The sequence below is a fragment of the Condylura cristata genome, unplaced genomic scaffold (genome assembly GCF_000260355.1).
Source record: "Condylura cristata isolate star-nosed mole 26May11 unplaced genomic scaffold, ConCri1.0 scaffold00012, whole genome shotgun sequence".
NCBI lineage: Eukaryota > Metazoa > Chordata > Mammalia > Eulipotyphla > Talpidae > Condylura > Condylura cristata.
The window spans coordinates 34,336,980-34,354,361 of record NW_004567113.1 but is presented as its reverse complement, the minus strand read 5'-3'; positions in this window follow the sequence as shown (position 1 = coordinate 34,354,361).

Sequence of the window (17,382 nt, the reverse complement as noted above, 5' to 3'; positions counted from 1 at the left end):
GGGCCAGGAGAGGTCTGCCACACCATGTGGTCACTTCCGCGCAGGCGGGAATCGAACTCATGCGGAAGTGGTTTCAGCTTCTTTAGTGCAGTGCTTTAACCCGCTGCGCCACCGGGGAGGGCCAAGGCTGATTATTTTTATCTATTTATTTATTTATTTAAAGGCTGATTGTTTTAACTGTTAGCCAATGACCTTAGATCAGTAGTCTATGGATTTTCATTATGAATCTATAATTTAAAACTATGTTGATTGTTATCAGGAATAATTTTTGATGTAGTGTAACATGAATTTTTTAAATATCTGATTATAATGTGTTTTAAAAAACTTGATAAAATAAGACTTTTAAAGTGAAATACTTATAAGTGCTGTTGCTTATACATTTAATGATACTGGGAAATAAGAAATCAAGAAATTCCTCATCAGAGTCCTTTCTTTCTAAAGTTGATCATTTTTTTGAGTTCAAAGGACAACAATACTGAAATTATTTGTTGAAGTTTTGAAGTTTCTGATTCCTAGTGAGTGAACTTTGAAAATTAGTACATTAAAGTAATAGTATAATAAGATAAATTTATATTTCCATTAAAGTTTGTTAAGACTAAACTCTGGAGTCAGATTGAATGGGATCCTCAAATCCATTTTTTAGCGGTGTGACCTCAGGCTACAACAGAGATCCTTTTTAAATGTTTTACACTAGTCTTGAAGTGTAATTTTCATACATGAAAATTCACCCTTTTCAGATATACATTCTTATGAGCTTTGACAAGTATTTAAGTTCTGTAGCCTCCATTGTAGATATACAGTATTTCTTTCACCTCAGATATTTACCTTGTGAAATATCCCATTTAAAATTCAAAAGAGAGCAATCTGGCATTGTGGTGGTAAATAACAGTTCAGTGATAGTTTAAACATGGGAGGTGGTGGTCATGCTGCTGATGTAACCACACCACTTGCATACAGGATGGTAACAGATATGTTTATTATCTTGATTGTGGCTTGCTATAATGTATATACCAAGTAAATCTAGAGAGTCTAAGAGTAATCACTTTAGCAGCACATATACCATATAAGTCTATATTCTGTGCTAAAGTTTTAAGAAATTTGTTTCTCTCTAAAGCGCTGATGAAGACAGACAGTGTTATTAAAGTCGGATTCCATCTCCCTGATAGTTATAGGAATAATAGAATCCAGAAATCAGAGACAAAGTTGTGGCAGATAATCATCAGAAAAAAGATAGGTGTAATGAAAGACATGGGTGACTAGCAGCTAGAAAATTCTAACTCACTTCCAGAGATAGTAAAAGAAAATGATATCCCCAGAGGCAACAAAGACATCCAGCCAGCAAGGTTGTGCTGAATCTATAAAATCAAAAGGAAGTAAGAATGAGTGATTAGGAGGCTTCAGGCAACTTTCTCAGCTTCACAATGCATTCCCCAGTTTCCAGAATAAACTGGCTTTCCCAACTTAAGACTGTTCACTGGAAGAGAAGTCATGTCTCAAGTAAGAAAGACGACAATTCCATTGCAAATATATCAGTAATCCATTTCCAATTTATTGAGTTAATTAGGCATCCATGAAGGCAAAATAGACACCACTATTTTACAATGATTACATAATCATGGTCTCCCTGTTTGCAATAGAGCATACAGGGGACAAGTAAGTGCAGTCTTGGGCAGGTCTGGCACACACTCCATCTACTGACATGCCTAGTGGTGGTTTTTTCCCCCCATTTAGAGTAGGGATAGGAAAAGAAATGCATGGCTCACAGTCACAAAATTGATATTCATTTTCTCCTTGCTGAATGTTCAAACTGCTAGAAAAATAGACAAATAAGACACTATACATCAAAAAAGTTTACAGTTACAAATTGATTGCATTGTTTCCTGTCCAACCTGGAAGGAAAAATAATTTATCTGGAAAAAAAAAACTTGTATTTTCTTTCCTATAAGGGTCCAGGAAACTCCATTTTTCCAGAATTACAGAAATTTTTAATTCATTGATATGGAATCTATACATTAGAACAATGAACCCATTTTGCAACAAAGGAGGTATAGCATTGGGCACACAACCATGGGTCCATTGTTCCTACTATAAACATCACCTCAGAAGTTTAGGAGTGACAGAGCATCTCAAAGGTAAAGCTCAGGTGTAGCTTAAGCATGATACCATGCTGGATTTTGATAAATATTTGATATTAACACACAATTTGTTATAAATTTTTTCTCCAATAAATAGAATACATGGGTCTAGTAGCCAAGGGTAAAAAATGCAAGAGATGCTGTTAATTGTCATTCCAGTGGTTCACTTGGAGAATTTATTCTTAAATAGTTATTTATTCATGCATACAGAACTGGGGTACAGGTCGAGGTGTAGGAGCAGTGAGAGGATACACCAGAGAAAGAGTGGTGAGCAGAGTAGGCCAACTGATGAAGTACACTGCTGAGGGAAGTAGAGGGTGGATCAGGAGAGGTCTGCAGCACCTGTGGATCATCTCTGGGGCTGGGGACTGAACTCATGCTGAAGTGGCTTTAGCTCCTTAGTTCTATATTTTAACCTGCTGTGCCATCAGGGAGGGCCCAGCTTGGAGAAATTTTAATGCTTGCCTTACAACTTTCCAAGTTTAGAAGTTCTAGTCCTTAGAATATACGTTTCTATAGTGAATACAGTGACTTAAACTTTGAACGATAGCTATTATTTGGTCACTCCAGGCTTCTAATCGCAAATACAAATATATAAGAAGAGAAGTTGTTTTCCTAGAAGGGGTAATTTACCCTGATCATTAACAGATAGTGTCCTTAATATGCAATAGAGACAGAGAAGCTTAAATGTGGCAATCAGGTGATCCATTGGGATAGATTTTGAAGTAAAATAGACTGGCTTAGTGACCATAATGTGAAAATGGCCAAAAGCAGGGATGTGACAGATTTCTGACCTATAAAATGCAATAAAAACTATAATAAATGATCTATTTCTCTTTTACTCTCTAGAGATATTGTAGAATGAAAGAGCTATCTTTGATGCTTTTTAAACTGTCTAACATAGTTTATACTACTAGGAGATAATTAAGAAATGTTCATTTTTTTAATGGCAATAAAGAAAATAAAATAATGGCAATCTATATTCTGTCACTCCAGACTGTGTATTTGTGGAATTTCCACTATCTGGGAAAAGATAAAGATCATTATTACTAAAAAATGCCTTCTCATTATTTTTTAAATTAAAAATTAGATTATGACAGAATAATTACATGTATTCCTATATTGATCTTTCTTTAAATATGAAAGACTAGGATCATTGCCAATATTTGCTTAACAACTTCAGCATGGCAACTATATTTCTAAACATTTACCCAAGATTCACAAACATATTCGTTCATTAGAGACACATATAAGTATGTCCAGAGCAATCTTTTTTCATAATAGTCTGAAGCTGGCAATAACCCAATAACCATATAATGAATATTGAATAAGAAATTGTGATATATTCATACAGTGGAATTTAGGAATGAAAAAAGTTGAACAGACTAATTGTTCCTGCAATTAAAATGGGTGAAACTCAGAAAGTATAAAAAATGACTTGTTTTTTATCAATGAGTTTTAGCATAGTTTTTACAACACCTATAAGAACTATTGATGAAAATCACACCAACAAGGATGCTTTATTCTTCAGTGAGCTAGGAAGAAGAACTCGGTGCTTTGGTACAGAATGATGTAAATATTTGAATGAGAGTGACATTGAACATATAGCCTTCTAGAAGCAATAAAATTTGACAGTCAAATCATATCTTTCTTTGAGAGAAAATAGATATACACTAACTCTCCCTTGTAGTATATTCTTTTTTAAGCTGAGAAAATCTATTCACCAAAATTAAATTGATTCACACAAAGAAAAGAAACATCTCATTTCAAGAGGCATTAAATCTACTCTTCTTAATAGAGAACCAAAGATTAAAAGAGGTGAAAAATGATGAGAATGACCTTTTTAGTTCTAATCACACAAATAAATCAGTGCACTGGTGATGAATTCATTAATTTTGATTAAGCACGGAACTATGAAGTCATTTGAATTAATTCAGTAATCACCATCAAGAAGCGATGTTTAAGAGTTTGATATTGAGTAGTTCCTGTAATTTACCCTTTGCCCCAATCTTACAGAAATGTGTACCAAGATCTTCAGTGAATTGATTTTATTCAGAGAAGGATCAAGAGATGGAGTCAAACAAAAGACCTATCAACAGTAGTGAGGTCATAATCTGCCCCTATAATTAGGACAGCATCCAGGCTAGTCTATATTTTGATATGATTGAGGCTTTCACTGCAATAGAAAACTTACAGGCATGAAGGAAAACTTAGAGCTGTTGTTCAGTCAGTAAGCAGAGGAACTTTGGAATATTAATGTGCCAGTTATGCCTTAGATGATGTTAAAGCTAACCAAACTATAACATCATTTGCAGAACTCTGTTTATCAACTATACTCTCCTCCAACCAAGACCAGTGATTCTGAGAGCAGATGAGAGTTTGAAGCCCTATAAATGATCATAAACCTACTCCCTACAGTGAAATAAAAACTACTTTTGGGGGTCCCTCCCTGGTGGCATAACTGGTTAAAGCAAAGCACTGTGAAGCTATTGGCAGCCACTGTACAAGTTCCATTCCCGGCCAGGGAGCTGACCCACATGGTGCAGCAGACCTCTAGTGACCTGCCCACTACTCCCCTTAGCAGCTTATTTCACTAGATTACTTGTGCTGCTCCCTACTCTGAGAACAGAATCTTCTCACCCCCTGCATCTTTGGCCTTTTCCCCAGTTCTTGTATGCATAAATTAAATAATTTTTTTTTTTAAAAGAAACTACTTTTGGGTGAAATCTTGCAAGAACATTCTGTGAGCAGTAATCATAGTAACTCCTAAGGATTTAGCATAGAAGTTTATCAAGACAATTAAAAACCACATTCCCGAGGGCTATGGCTTTCCCAGTCCCATGTTGGAAGGCAGGTGGTATAGTGACCTGAACATGATACAGTACCAGGAGTCCTAACAACAAATGGTTCTTACAGCAAATCAGAACAAGAGCTCTTATAGATAGTGTAAAGTATAAATTTTCATTTCATTACTCATTTTCTTTGGGTTCTACCTGTGCATTTTAACATGCAACAGAAAAATACTTATTTTCCTATTGACTAGTCAGAACATTTTGTTGAGCTATATTAAAAATACAGAAGTTATCATGATTTTGATCATGTTTTGCAAGGAACCACAAATTTAATCAAATGTCTTGAAACAAGTTATTAATAAAAAGTTAACTGAATTAAAATTGTATGTGTTATCTGACATATAAGTAGGTTCAAATGAAGATGAATAGCCTGTCCACACATGATTTAAAACTATTGACTTCTTCAGAAACTATCATTATTAAGGTAGAATGAAAAGCATACTAGGAGTGGAATCAGGAAATAAAGACTTCCTTGTCTCTCTTATTCTGGAACCAGAATCTTAACTGTAAAGTGAGGCATTCATGACTCACAACATGCACTGTTGATAAAAACAGGAGGACTCTAAGATTTTTAAATAAAGCTAAGTAGATTTTTGAGGCAATCCAAACTTTAAAATTAAGCATTCACATACACAGAGGACCATTCAGTATCATGCTGTTGCTGTTGCTGCGCTGTGTGAGAACAGTCCATTCTGTTGGGAAGGCATTCTAAGGGATTTCTGCCATATACTTGCAGTTCCTCCATAAAATGCACTCCATTAGCCAGTGAGCCTAGCCGTGGGGGCTGTTTTCTTCACTGATCTCACTCTGTTCTGGGTTGAAATAACAAGTGCATGTAATTCTTACTGTCTAGAACTCCTACAGTAGCAATTTTTACCGTGATTTCATAAGTTTGATTTCTTCTATCATTTTCTTTACATTTTAGAATTCCCTTTAGCTATTTTTTAAAATTAGATTATCTGATGACAAATGTTTATGTTCCCAATCTTAAAGTAAATCACTTACATGTTATCTATATGAATATCATATGAATATCGTAGTTCTAAAGATTTATTTCATTGTAAAACCAATAAACATGTCTTCATTTTTTTTTGTCTCCCTACTGAGCAGAAATTAAATAAAACACTGGCACTTTGAGTTGCTCACATTCTCTTCTGAGTTGCTAGGACTTTATCAATCAGTTTCTTGGGAAAGAACATCTTTTGCAGCAGGGAATAAGTCATTATCTTTGAACTTAAGCTAGAATTTTATCATAGAAAGGATAAGTGTACACTGGCACCTCTTGAGTAGGTGTCTGGAAGGAGATCTTCATTGTTTTTGCATAGTTTTCCACTACCAGGCTTTTTTCATGAACCTTCAGGTTCAAGGTCCTTTGAGTTGCTATATTATAATCCCTATACTATATTAATGTATCTGTAGTTTCAACATTTCTTCACTAATATCGCTGCTGTCACCAATTCAAAATGTTCTAACTTGACCAAATACCTATTCCTCAATTATCATCAGATTGTTTGGAGTTTCAAGTTGTATTCTGGACTTTTTTTTTTTTTAAGGTTTTATTTATTTATGCTTACCGAACTGGGCTACAGGCCAGATGTGTCGTGGGAAGAGGATTCAACAGAGACAGGGTGGGGAATAGAACAGGCAGATCTGCTGAAGTACACTGGTGAGGGGAGCCATGGTCCGTACAGGAGAGGTCTGTCATGACATGTGGATCAGCTCCCTGGCAGGGGATCAAACTTGTGCTGCTTCATAATGTGGTGCTTTAACCAGTTTCACCACCAGGGAGAGCCCCGTATTCTGGAATTTTTTAAAGTAATTCATCTGCTAACTAGACTTTAGTCATATTCCTCTTAAAATCTGGTTTTTTTTCCCTGATATTTAGTTATAATGGAATTTTACAGTAATTAATTGTATATCACATAATTATTGAACTAAATACCTGGGGATGAGTGAAAAATATTAATCTTAGCTAAAAATATTAATCTTAGCTAAAACAGAACTGTTTTTCTGTTCCTTCCCCAAAAAACATCTTGCCTGGATCCAAGAAAATAAACTACTGAGTTTGGCTGCATCCCAAATTTCCCTAATCTTTTTATTAACTTAAATCTTCCCACAAGATAGCACTACTTTTTATATCAGGATTTTTTTTTTAAATTATGCTAGGTCATCTCTTTTAAAGTTGATATGACATTTTTATTGATTTTTGTTATAAATAATCCTACTTTTACTTTAGAGTAAGCTTTTTCAAAGTTGAAGAGGTTATTCACATTTTCTTAAAATTGTGGACAGGAGCCACAAAAAAAAAACACTCTATAGATGATTAAATAGACACGGCTACTTAGATGCAATACCCTTTTTACTTATTTCATTTAAAACATATATTTTTGGCTTACTTATTTACTTAAGTGCTGCAATATTTCCACTTGGCTTGTTCCTAATATCATATTATCCTATGGTTTACTATTAGCAATTATAAATATTGCCTAATTTTTCCATAATGGTTCTTTCAATCTAATAGTAAAAAAAAAAAAGTTTTCTCCTTGGAATTTCCAGATGGTTATCAAAAAAAAAAAAAAACCTCATGTGATAAAATACAAAAAAAACATAAAGAGTAACTATTAAGTTATGAACTACATATTTACAAATTATAATTAATCAATTTGTTAACATAAATGGAGAGCATTTTTTTCCTACCATTCAATGATCTTTTAGAGAGATTTAATTTTATGCTGAATATTTTAAGATTTATTTATGTATGCATACAGAACTGGGATACAGGCGTGGTGAGAGGATTCACCATAGTCAGAGTAGGGAATAGAACAGGCAGAACTATGAAGTACACTGCGGAGGGGAATAACTGGCAAGACAGGAGAGGTCTGCAAGGCCATATGGGTCACCTCCAGGGTGCTGGGGTGGGGATCAAACTGACAATCCAAGTTGGCCCTGGCTAGCTTCACAGTGCTGTGCTTTAACCGCTGGCCACCAGGGAGGGCCCTTATACCTAATAAATTTAAGTAATGTTATTTTATCAAAATTTGGTTTTTGGCTTTCTAGACACCAGATCACTATCCTTAAAGTGTTCAAAGGGCCTCTCTGGTGGAGCAAGGTGTTAAGTGTTGGCACAATGAAGCTATCAGCACCCACTGCAGCAGGAGTTCAATCTTTTGCCACAGAGCTGAGCCACATGGCACAGTAGACACCATCTCTCTTGCCTGCTGCTTTCCTCAGCAGTGTATTTTCTTGTCAGCCTGTTCTGCTTCCCACTCTGTCTTTGGCAGATCCTCTAACCCCTGCCACACACACTTCTGGCCTATACCCCAGTTCTTAGATGGGTAAACAAAATAAATCTTTTAAGAAAATAAATAAAGAGTTCAATGTTCTGGGTGAACTGTGTGTACAAAACTTATTGGAAAGTACAGATACAAAGAACACGTGCCTGCGTCCTTTTCTTTTAAGTCGATTCATCTCCCTCTTCTGCATCAACTTAATTGACATTGATGACACACAAGTGCAATTTTCCCCTTTGATTTGGGTTTATAAGAAAATAGCTGTTTCTATTCTCCATAGCAAATGTAAGACAATTTTCCTTACACAGTTCATGAATAAGATTTATGAGTATATCAAATGTTTCTTTTTTTAAAATGTTTACTAATAGGGAAAATAGTGACTTTGTTCTATTACATTCTCCAGCTGTCATTTTTCAATTTTATTTTTTCAACTGACACATTGTAATGCTATTTGCTCACAGATGAAACAAGCAAATAGCAATGCCCCAAGATTCTCTCAATTTGGTTTATAGATATCTAAATACTTACTACCCATATATCACACTTACTACCTATATTCATTTTCTCTGGCATAATGGTCAAACATAAAATTTGATTGTAAACTTATTGATAACCAGATGTAAAGGAAAACTGAAGATTAGACATTTTATATTAGAGGAATAAAATCCATAGGAAAATAGATTTTAATAGGATTTGTTATAATGAATTTTCTCAGTTTCATTGGGAATATTTTTATACCTTTGAAATAATTTTATATGAAGTACACAGTGTTTTTCTAACTGCCACCCCTTGAAATAATTTAAGAAAGTCAATATTTCACCATTAATATGATTTCAGCTAAGTAATTCCATGGGGATCTGTATACTAATGTTCAATGGTGCACCTAAATCAAAGAACATGCTTTAATAACATCATCATCACCTTTACACAATCTTCTCTAAATATAACCACTATTGAAACATTTTATAGGTCCTTCAGTAAAGATAACTTGAGTTTTTATTTTCTGACATGTATATAAGTGTTTTATTTTTTTCCTTTAGTATGCTATCATGGAGATATTTGCCCTGTAAAGAAGAGAAGTATTCAGTAGACTTGACATTTTATACATAAACTAAAATTTTGTGGAGAGTTAGAAAAACAGGAGTTAAGAAACTCATTCTAAAGTATATAATTATGCGAGTATTTTCTGGGTGTAGATTTTGGCAAGGAATGTGATACAGTTTAAGTCTCTGAAATTCCCACTAAAGTAGGTATACATAGAGAGAGAAAAATGCAAAGAAAATTTTCTGTGGTACTGAAATCTAAGAAAAGTAAATATCAAATAATGACAAAAGGAAATTTCATTTATAATTTTAACATCCATGGTGGTAATATTTAAATCAGTGGCAAATTAAATAGGATCACTTTATATTAGTACCTAATATTAATCCTAAATGGATACAATCTGTTATGGACTTTTATGCACTGAAGCAAAAAAAAAAAAAAAAGAAAAGAAAAGAAAAGAAAAGAATAGTCTGGCATATTGTTATCGATATTTGCCAGATCAAGTACATGTTAATCCTTGCGTTGAAGGATTCAGATAGAAATTTGAATGAAAGTAGATGTGACTTCTGCATTATTTTCAGAGTCCAAAGGTAACATATGAGTTCTGTATTGTCTTTACATGGCTAGAATACAGAGCAAGCTTTATTAGAGGCTTGAATTTGAGTGTATGGATATCTAGGAAGCAAATTAATATTTGAGAAGTGTTCACACTGAATGAAATTGGATATATAAGAAAGGACAGAAGCCGAAAATTCAATAGAATTATATTGCAATGGAGAATTAATGAATGGTGAAGGCTGATACTAGGTTAAGTATTTTTAAAATATTTGAAGGATTGAGTGATAGTATGTCATGAACTACATGAGACTAAATGACAAAACTTTATAATCAATGGGAAAATTAAATGCAATTTTGTTTTATAATTGAGTCTATTTTACTATAATCACCTTCAACCAGCCTCTGTTAGAATTCTCTGAAGACCTACCTGTCTTTCTTCAGATCCTGAAACGTCAATATCTGATTGCTTTTTCATTTAGAAATTATGCAGGAATGAAAAGTTAATCTGGTCACTGAATTCTTCCAGGTTCAGGTCATTTATCTGCTAGAAATAACACAAGATGGGAAACATTTTTTATAACTCGCCACAACAGTTTTTTGCCAAGTATTCTGAAGCTATAGCTTCACAAAGATCTAGGTCACTTGGAAATAATCTATGAGTTTAGTATCAGAGGGTGCTGAGAATAATTTTGGAGCATATGATTATACTACACTCCGTATTTCACTACTTGAGAAACTGACAACTCATTTCCAAAGTGGTTGCACCATTTTATAGCAATGTATGAGGCAGTGCATTTGACATAAACACAGCCTCATCAATATTGGTTATCTCTTGGCTCTTTGATTATAACCATTCTAGTGGGTGTAATGTGGTATCTTGAAGCTTTTGTTTTCTGTAAGTAGGAGGATACAGGTGGGGAAATAAGTGTGGAGGGAGCTCTATGGTCTGTGGTAAAGTACTCTGGCACTTCGGTCGTGGGTGTGGTATGGTAACATACATTTGAAAATATGTGAACTGATTACCCTCAATTATATATAGTTTTGTAAAATAATGTTATCTCAAAAGGATAATCATTAAATTTTTTCCACTGGAAAAAAAATATGACAATACTATACAAAAATACTAAAGCAAGTTTTGATTTGGTGACAGGTGCAAAGGTGATTTCAATTTTGAAACTTTGGTTTTGCTTACAGTAAAATTAATAATTCATAATAAGAATGATGATAAGTAATAAAATATATAATTTTTAGTAAAATTAGTACCAAATAGCTTCAGGATACTGACAAAGTTTTTTCTTTCCACATGAACAGGCTTTAAATTAAAGAAGGAAATTGACATATAAATGTTTTGCTTATCTGACTAATAGAAATCCTGAAGTCTAGTCATGGACTTTCTATTGTTAATGTCTTTATATGATTAATAACTTACTAATAGAGAGAAACCCTGGTTTCTGTGCAGAGAATACATTTCCCGATTTCCAAAGTCAATGTTTTTTAAGTACTGTCTACTACTCTCTGTTATATGAGAAATATCAGGCCCTTCCCCTCTCAATAAATCTTCCTTCAATCCCAGGAGCAGTTCATCACTGTTTATTTCTCCATCAACATTTCCTAGATGCATTACAAATATAAATAGTGATAGGTGATTTTTATGGGCTCTCATTATTTATAGGGAAATAGTCATCTCTAATCACAATGGAGTAATTTAAAAAGTGATCTTAAGTAAAAACCTTTCTATAAGCACTATGTCTTCTAAAATCGCATTATGTTATCAAACAAAATTTTTCAAAGGTTTTTTTTGGGGAAAAAAAAAATGTCATATAGGCCCTCCCTGGTGGCGCAGCGGGTTAAAGCACTACACTAAGAAGCTTAAGCCACTTCCGCATGAGTTCAATTCCCACCTGCCCCGGAGATGACCACATGGCGGGCAGACCTCTCCTGACCCGCCAGCTGCTACCCTCAGCAGTGTACTTCATCGATCTGCCAGTTCTGCTCCCCACTCTGTCTCTGGTGAATCCTCTCACCCTCCGCATCTCTGGCTTGTACCCCAGTTCTATATGAATAAATAAATAAATCTTTAAAAAATCATATAAAATAAGGAAAATATAAATGAAACAGTTTGGATTATAAAAGAACTATTGAGAAACAGAAGGGGGAAAATGTGAGAAGACAAGCATACAGAAAAAAGCTAAAGAAGGCAGAAATGGAGAAGCCCTGTGAAATATAGAGATTAGAGTTACTGCCCCACCAACTTTATCTTTCCATTTTCACAGAGAACTCACAACTCAGTGAGAGACTTTAGTAAGACTGATTGAATATGACCTTAGTTATTCTATAATACCTGAAGAATTAAAGGATTAAACTACTTTTAAATGAAACTTAGCAAATATGAAAACTTTAATCCTATAATTAAAACATTTAAAAAATGTTAAATTGAGGCATCATCTAGCTATTCATGTTTGGTATGTAATTGCTTTTCTCAAGATTCTTTCCTGCAAAAGCAATCCAAAATATAATTGCAGAAAGACGAGGTATATTACAGGTCTTCAAAGAAAGAATTCTTCTGGGAAATCGTTTTTATTTTTCACTTCAGTTTTTAGAATAACTGAAATTGAAAACTTAACTATTTAGGATAAGCAGTCAATTTATTTTCAATTAGTTACACAGATGACCTCTAAATAAATATATGTGGACACAAATGTTTAAACAATCTAGACAAAAGCATTGATTTTAAAATACATATTTAACAAAGAGCAAATATCTGTAGCACCAAAATGTTTAAAATATGGAGAACCAAAAAACATTTTTAAAAAACCATAATTCCCTCTTAAGCCTGCTATAGTTATCTAACAAATGTTTCCCTTTATTTTGATTCTTTTTCTTACATTAATTATATGTAAATTCATTTTACATTACTGTAATTACACATGTGTTTATGTGGTAAAGTTCTGTGCTAGATCTTTTTAAATAATCCATTATTATATAAAATATATTATTCTGTTCCCATCTTCATATTTATATTCCTCCGAGGCTTCATAAGATTACCTTGAATGAAAGCATTTACTTTCCAATTTACTGTACAAATTACCTTATTGTTAACATTAGTTAGCATTCAGTTTGATGTACAACTGAGTGTTTTTATTATGAATAATTCTTTAGCAACATCCTCAGACACAAATGTTTTTTTAATAACTAAAATTAATTTAGCTCTAAGCATTTTTAGGCTCTTTGCTAAGTCGTTTTCAGTTGTGTTCACATTTATTCATCACAACAATCACATTCAACTCATGTTATTATAATATTAATTTTACAGATAAAAAGACTAAGGTCTAGAGCTGTGAAAACTTGGCATAAGAGCATGACAGTCCATTTATAGCCAGAATTCCATTTATAACTGAATTATTAAGTTATATCTTATTTCCACGTTGTATACAAAACAAGTAGAATTTATCATCTACATCTAGCATTTGCACACTGTTCAAAAAATGGCAACTATTTGCAATGTTTCTAGCAATATTTGAATAAACTGATTACCATGAAGAGGTAATGTTAGAGTACCTGAATAAGAGGTCATTGAAGACCCAGTGAATGGCAGGTAGAAAATTGACATACTTTGAGATACCGGATATATAAAAAGGAATAACAGTTCCTAGATGCAATAGAAATTGTCAGTTTTATGAAGCTGTCCTTTTATCGATAAGAAACCTACCCACACCAGTTGGCTAATAGATACAATAACTTTGGGAATGAATATTTTCAGTTAGTTTTAAATTTGATGCACAACTGAATTTTTAAAATTAAAATGTCACCATGCTACCAGAGGCTACAGCTGGGATTGGTTATATGCTTTGTTACTTGTGAACAAAGCAAAGAGAGCTATGGGTTTTCTGAACTGTCACCTGGATTTACATATTAGACTTTTCTGGTTAAAAGTGAAACAACCTAAACTTTTTAATGTGATATTTAATTGTTTCTTCTATTGGAAGTAAGAGTTCAAACAATGGATTCATGATTACTTTTTACTTTCTTCTATTACTAGTTTACTTTTCTTTTTCATGGTTGACTCTGCTCTAAAGCAGTAGGTAGCACTGTTTCCATTCTCTCCATTGATTCCTACACCCAAATTATAATGTGAAATGGCCTTGAGTTCTTGTGTAATAGTTTTCAAGCTAACTAGGGTAAAAAGGTAAGGGCTGGCAGTGGTGAATGGAATAATCACAGAAGATTGTTGCCAGAGAAGAAATTGGAAGTTGAGAAGCAAAAACCGTGAATACAGATTTTCTGGTCTCTCATACATTCTACTTTGCACTGCTTCCAATACATTACACATACATTTTTCAAATGATGGTTCTAATTATTTTATAACTTTTTCAAATGCTTGAATAAACTAAAAGAAGAAAACTAAAAGAAGAAAAAACTAAAAGAAGAAAAAAAACATTCTGAAGATTGAAATATATATATAAAAAAATCAAAATGAAAAGGAACCTTACTGAAGATATTTATAAGTTATAAGAGATTGCTAGCCAAATTATTTCAACTTATGAAACAAATTAGCAACCCAATTATAGAATAGGCAGATGAGAAAAATAGACATATATCATATGTATAATATATATAGGTAGATGCAAACACATTTAAATCAAAACCCTTGGAGGCAAAGTTAAACAAAGTTGTAAACCAAAAATGGTATCAGAATTGTGAATAGCAGTTTATCAAATATGTATTCAAATCTCCTTTTCATACTGTTTCTTGTTTTTCAATTATAAGAATTTTTCAAAGGAACCTATGTCCCTTGGTAAGTAACAAATGTCAATACTCCTTGTTGTTCTCTGCTATGCTTTATTTTATCTATCAGTATCAGTAGCTATGAATTGGACAGCTACTTGCAACTTAACTTCTAGGTTAGGAATAATCTGAAGCTAAACAAACTTGAAGATACAAAAGCACTCATACCTTTAAATAACTACCTCTTTTCAGTCTCACTTTTCTTTCTCAGAGACACACACACTCATTTATTCTCACACACACACACACACACACACACTCACATACTGAACATATGAACTAATCTTGCTAGTATTTGCTAGTATACTTTCAAAAGAATTCCCCAGTATTCTTAAATTCTCATTTAAAGTATGTTTTGCTGCTCTAATTATGATTTGCAAGTAAAACAAAAATATTGAAATATATGTGGAGGTAAAGGTAAAATATAAAAACTGCTTTAGATTTGAATCACTATAATGAATTCCCATAATTAATAATATTTTGTTACCCCACAGGCAAGATTATTTAAAAGCAGTCACACATACAGTTCAGTATAACTTCCAGTTTTACCAAGTTGCAGTTTTACTTACCTCTCTTATAAGTTACAGAGAAAAACAATTTAGTATTGCAGAGTACATAGTTATGATCATTATACTTTAAAATACAGTATTGATTATAAAGTCACTTTATGTAACAATAATAGTCTTTGATCACACAGAATGAAATTAAATATTTCATAAAAGATTGAAATTTTTGAACCGAATATATGAAGAAGGAAAATCTATTGTAGCCATAGCCACTATAAATCAATAAACTGATTTCTTGAAATTATTTCAAACATTTTAGGTATTCAGCCTTTTTATTTTGTTCATTAGCAAACATAATTGATGAGACGTGAATGTTTACTTAAAGTCATTTTTTCCTATGGTTTTGAGTGCTCTTACACATCTATTAGGATTGGTAGCCTGCGTTTTTCTTGCAATCTAAGTAACAAAGCAGCCAAAAACTCTATCAATTAGAAAAATGTAACTAGGTGTTTTCCTCTTATGAAGAATGTTCACTTATGTTCTAAATTAATTTTAGTTTGAATTGAGGTATTTCTTAGAGTCATTAATAACATGGGTTAGTTATATTTAATCCACAGAGTAAGTCAAATGCTCTCTAATAAAAGAATCAGCAATGAAAGAAACACTAAACTCATTTAAACTGTTTTCTTTTATTACTCATTTCTTATTGTGAGTATCATGAAAATAGCAGACATATAAAATCAGAAGCACAATATGGGGTTTAAACAGAATTTAAGAGCATCTATTTAATATGCTTCCCAACCTGTTTAGATTAGGCTGATTTATGCTGATACTTAATGTCAAAACAGGCAATCATAAATCTACCCAAGGGCTCAGTAAATTAAAAACTTAGATTGGAACTATCATAACTTTAAGCTTTTACAATGATGATCATTACTTTGCATATATTATGTGTACACATGTATAGATGATAGATATGGTGCCACAAATTGGCCTTCAGGTACTCTTCTAAAAACATATCTAACACAAGATAAATATGTAAATACTTGATCTCTTTTCATTATTTAGAAATAACTTCATGAGAGATCATTGAGAGGTACTGTATTCACCTCGGATACTCACTTTGTAGTGATAATGTGACTAAAATACCTTGATGTCCCAAGCCTACATGTAAAAACAAACATCTTAGGATTGGATCCTTAGACTCTACAGTCTCATTTGCTAAATCAAAGTCACAACATCTACATTCTCCTTTACACATTACTTAGATTTGTGAATTTAAGTGGTCAGGTAAACTAATACACGTACACATATGCACATACAAACAGAAGAGACTATTCACCTCTCAGCTCTAATAATCAGAAAAAGATGTAATCAGATTGGAAGCAATAGAAAGATAAATATTTGTAAACAGCAAAATGATTTGCTGTTTCACACTTACAATTTGGAAATATCAAATTCTGCTTTCTTACTAAATTCCCACTTTCCCTTATACAAATGTAACAATAAAGTTTTGCTGTCTAATTTGCATTCAATAATATTAGTTTCTACTATAACAACTTAGACATTTATCACAGTGTTCACTTGTGCAGAATAATAAGGGCAGCTGTGTATAAAACTAGGTAAACTGATACAGATAATGTTTTTGTGGCTGTGTATAAAACTAGGTAAACTGATACAGATAATGTTTTTGTGGCTGTGTATAAAACTAGGTAAACTGATACAGATCATGTAGAACTCCAATTCTATAGGAATAGAAATGTCAGGAATTGAGGATACCAAGGTATGCCCTCAAAAGAAAACTGAGAAGTATCAGTATTATTAATATCAAGTCAGTTCTTGCAAAGTCACCAAAACAAAATGTTTCAACCTAAGGGGTAGTGTGTCATCACTTCCCTGCTGCCAGATACATGTTTAATGAACCTACCGCTCAGACACCAGCTGACTGCTTCAAACAGAGAGAGGTGGGGACATGAGAGAAAGAATGTCAATAACAAAGTGGAACATAAGGGGTCATCTTAAAACCAAGTGATCAGTAACTAATGAGCATCAATTTTAAATAAACTAAACCCCTAAAAGTAAATAAAACTATTTCATTTTCCTTAAGCAAGCGCAGATAAAAAATAAAGGAAATAAAATCCTCACACATTAATAAAATGTGCAATAAGATTTACTCACCCTTAAGCAAGTCACATTTCCTTAAGAAAGATTT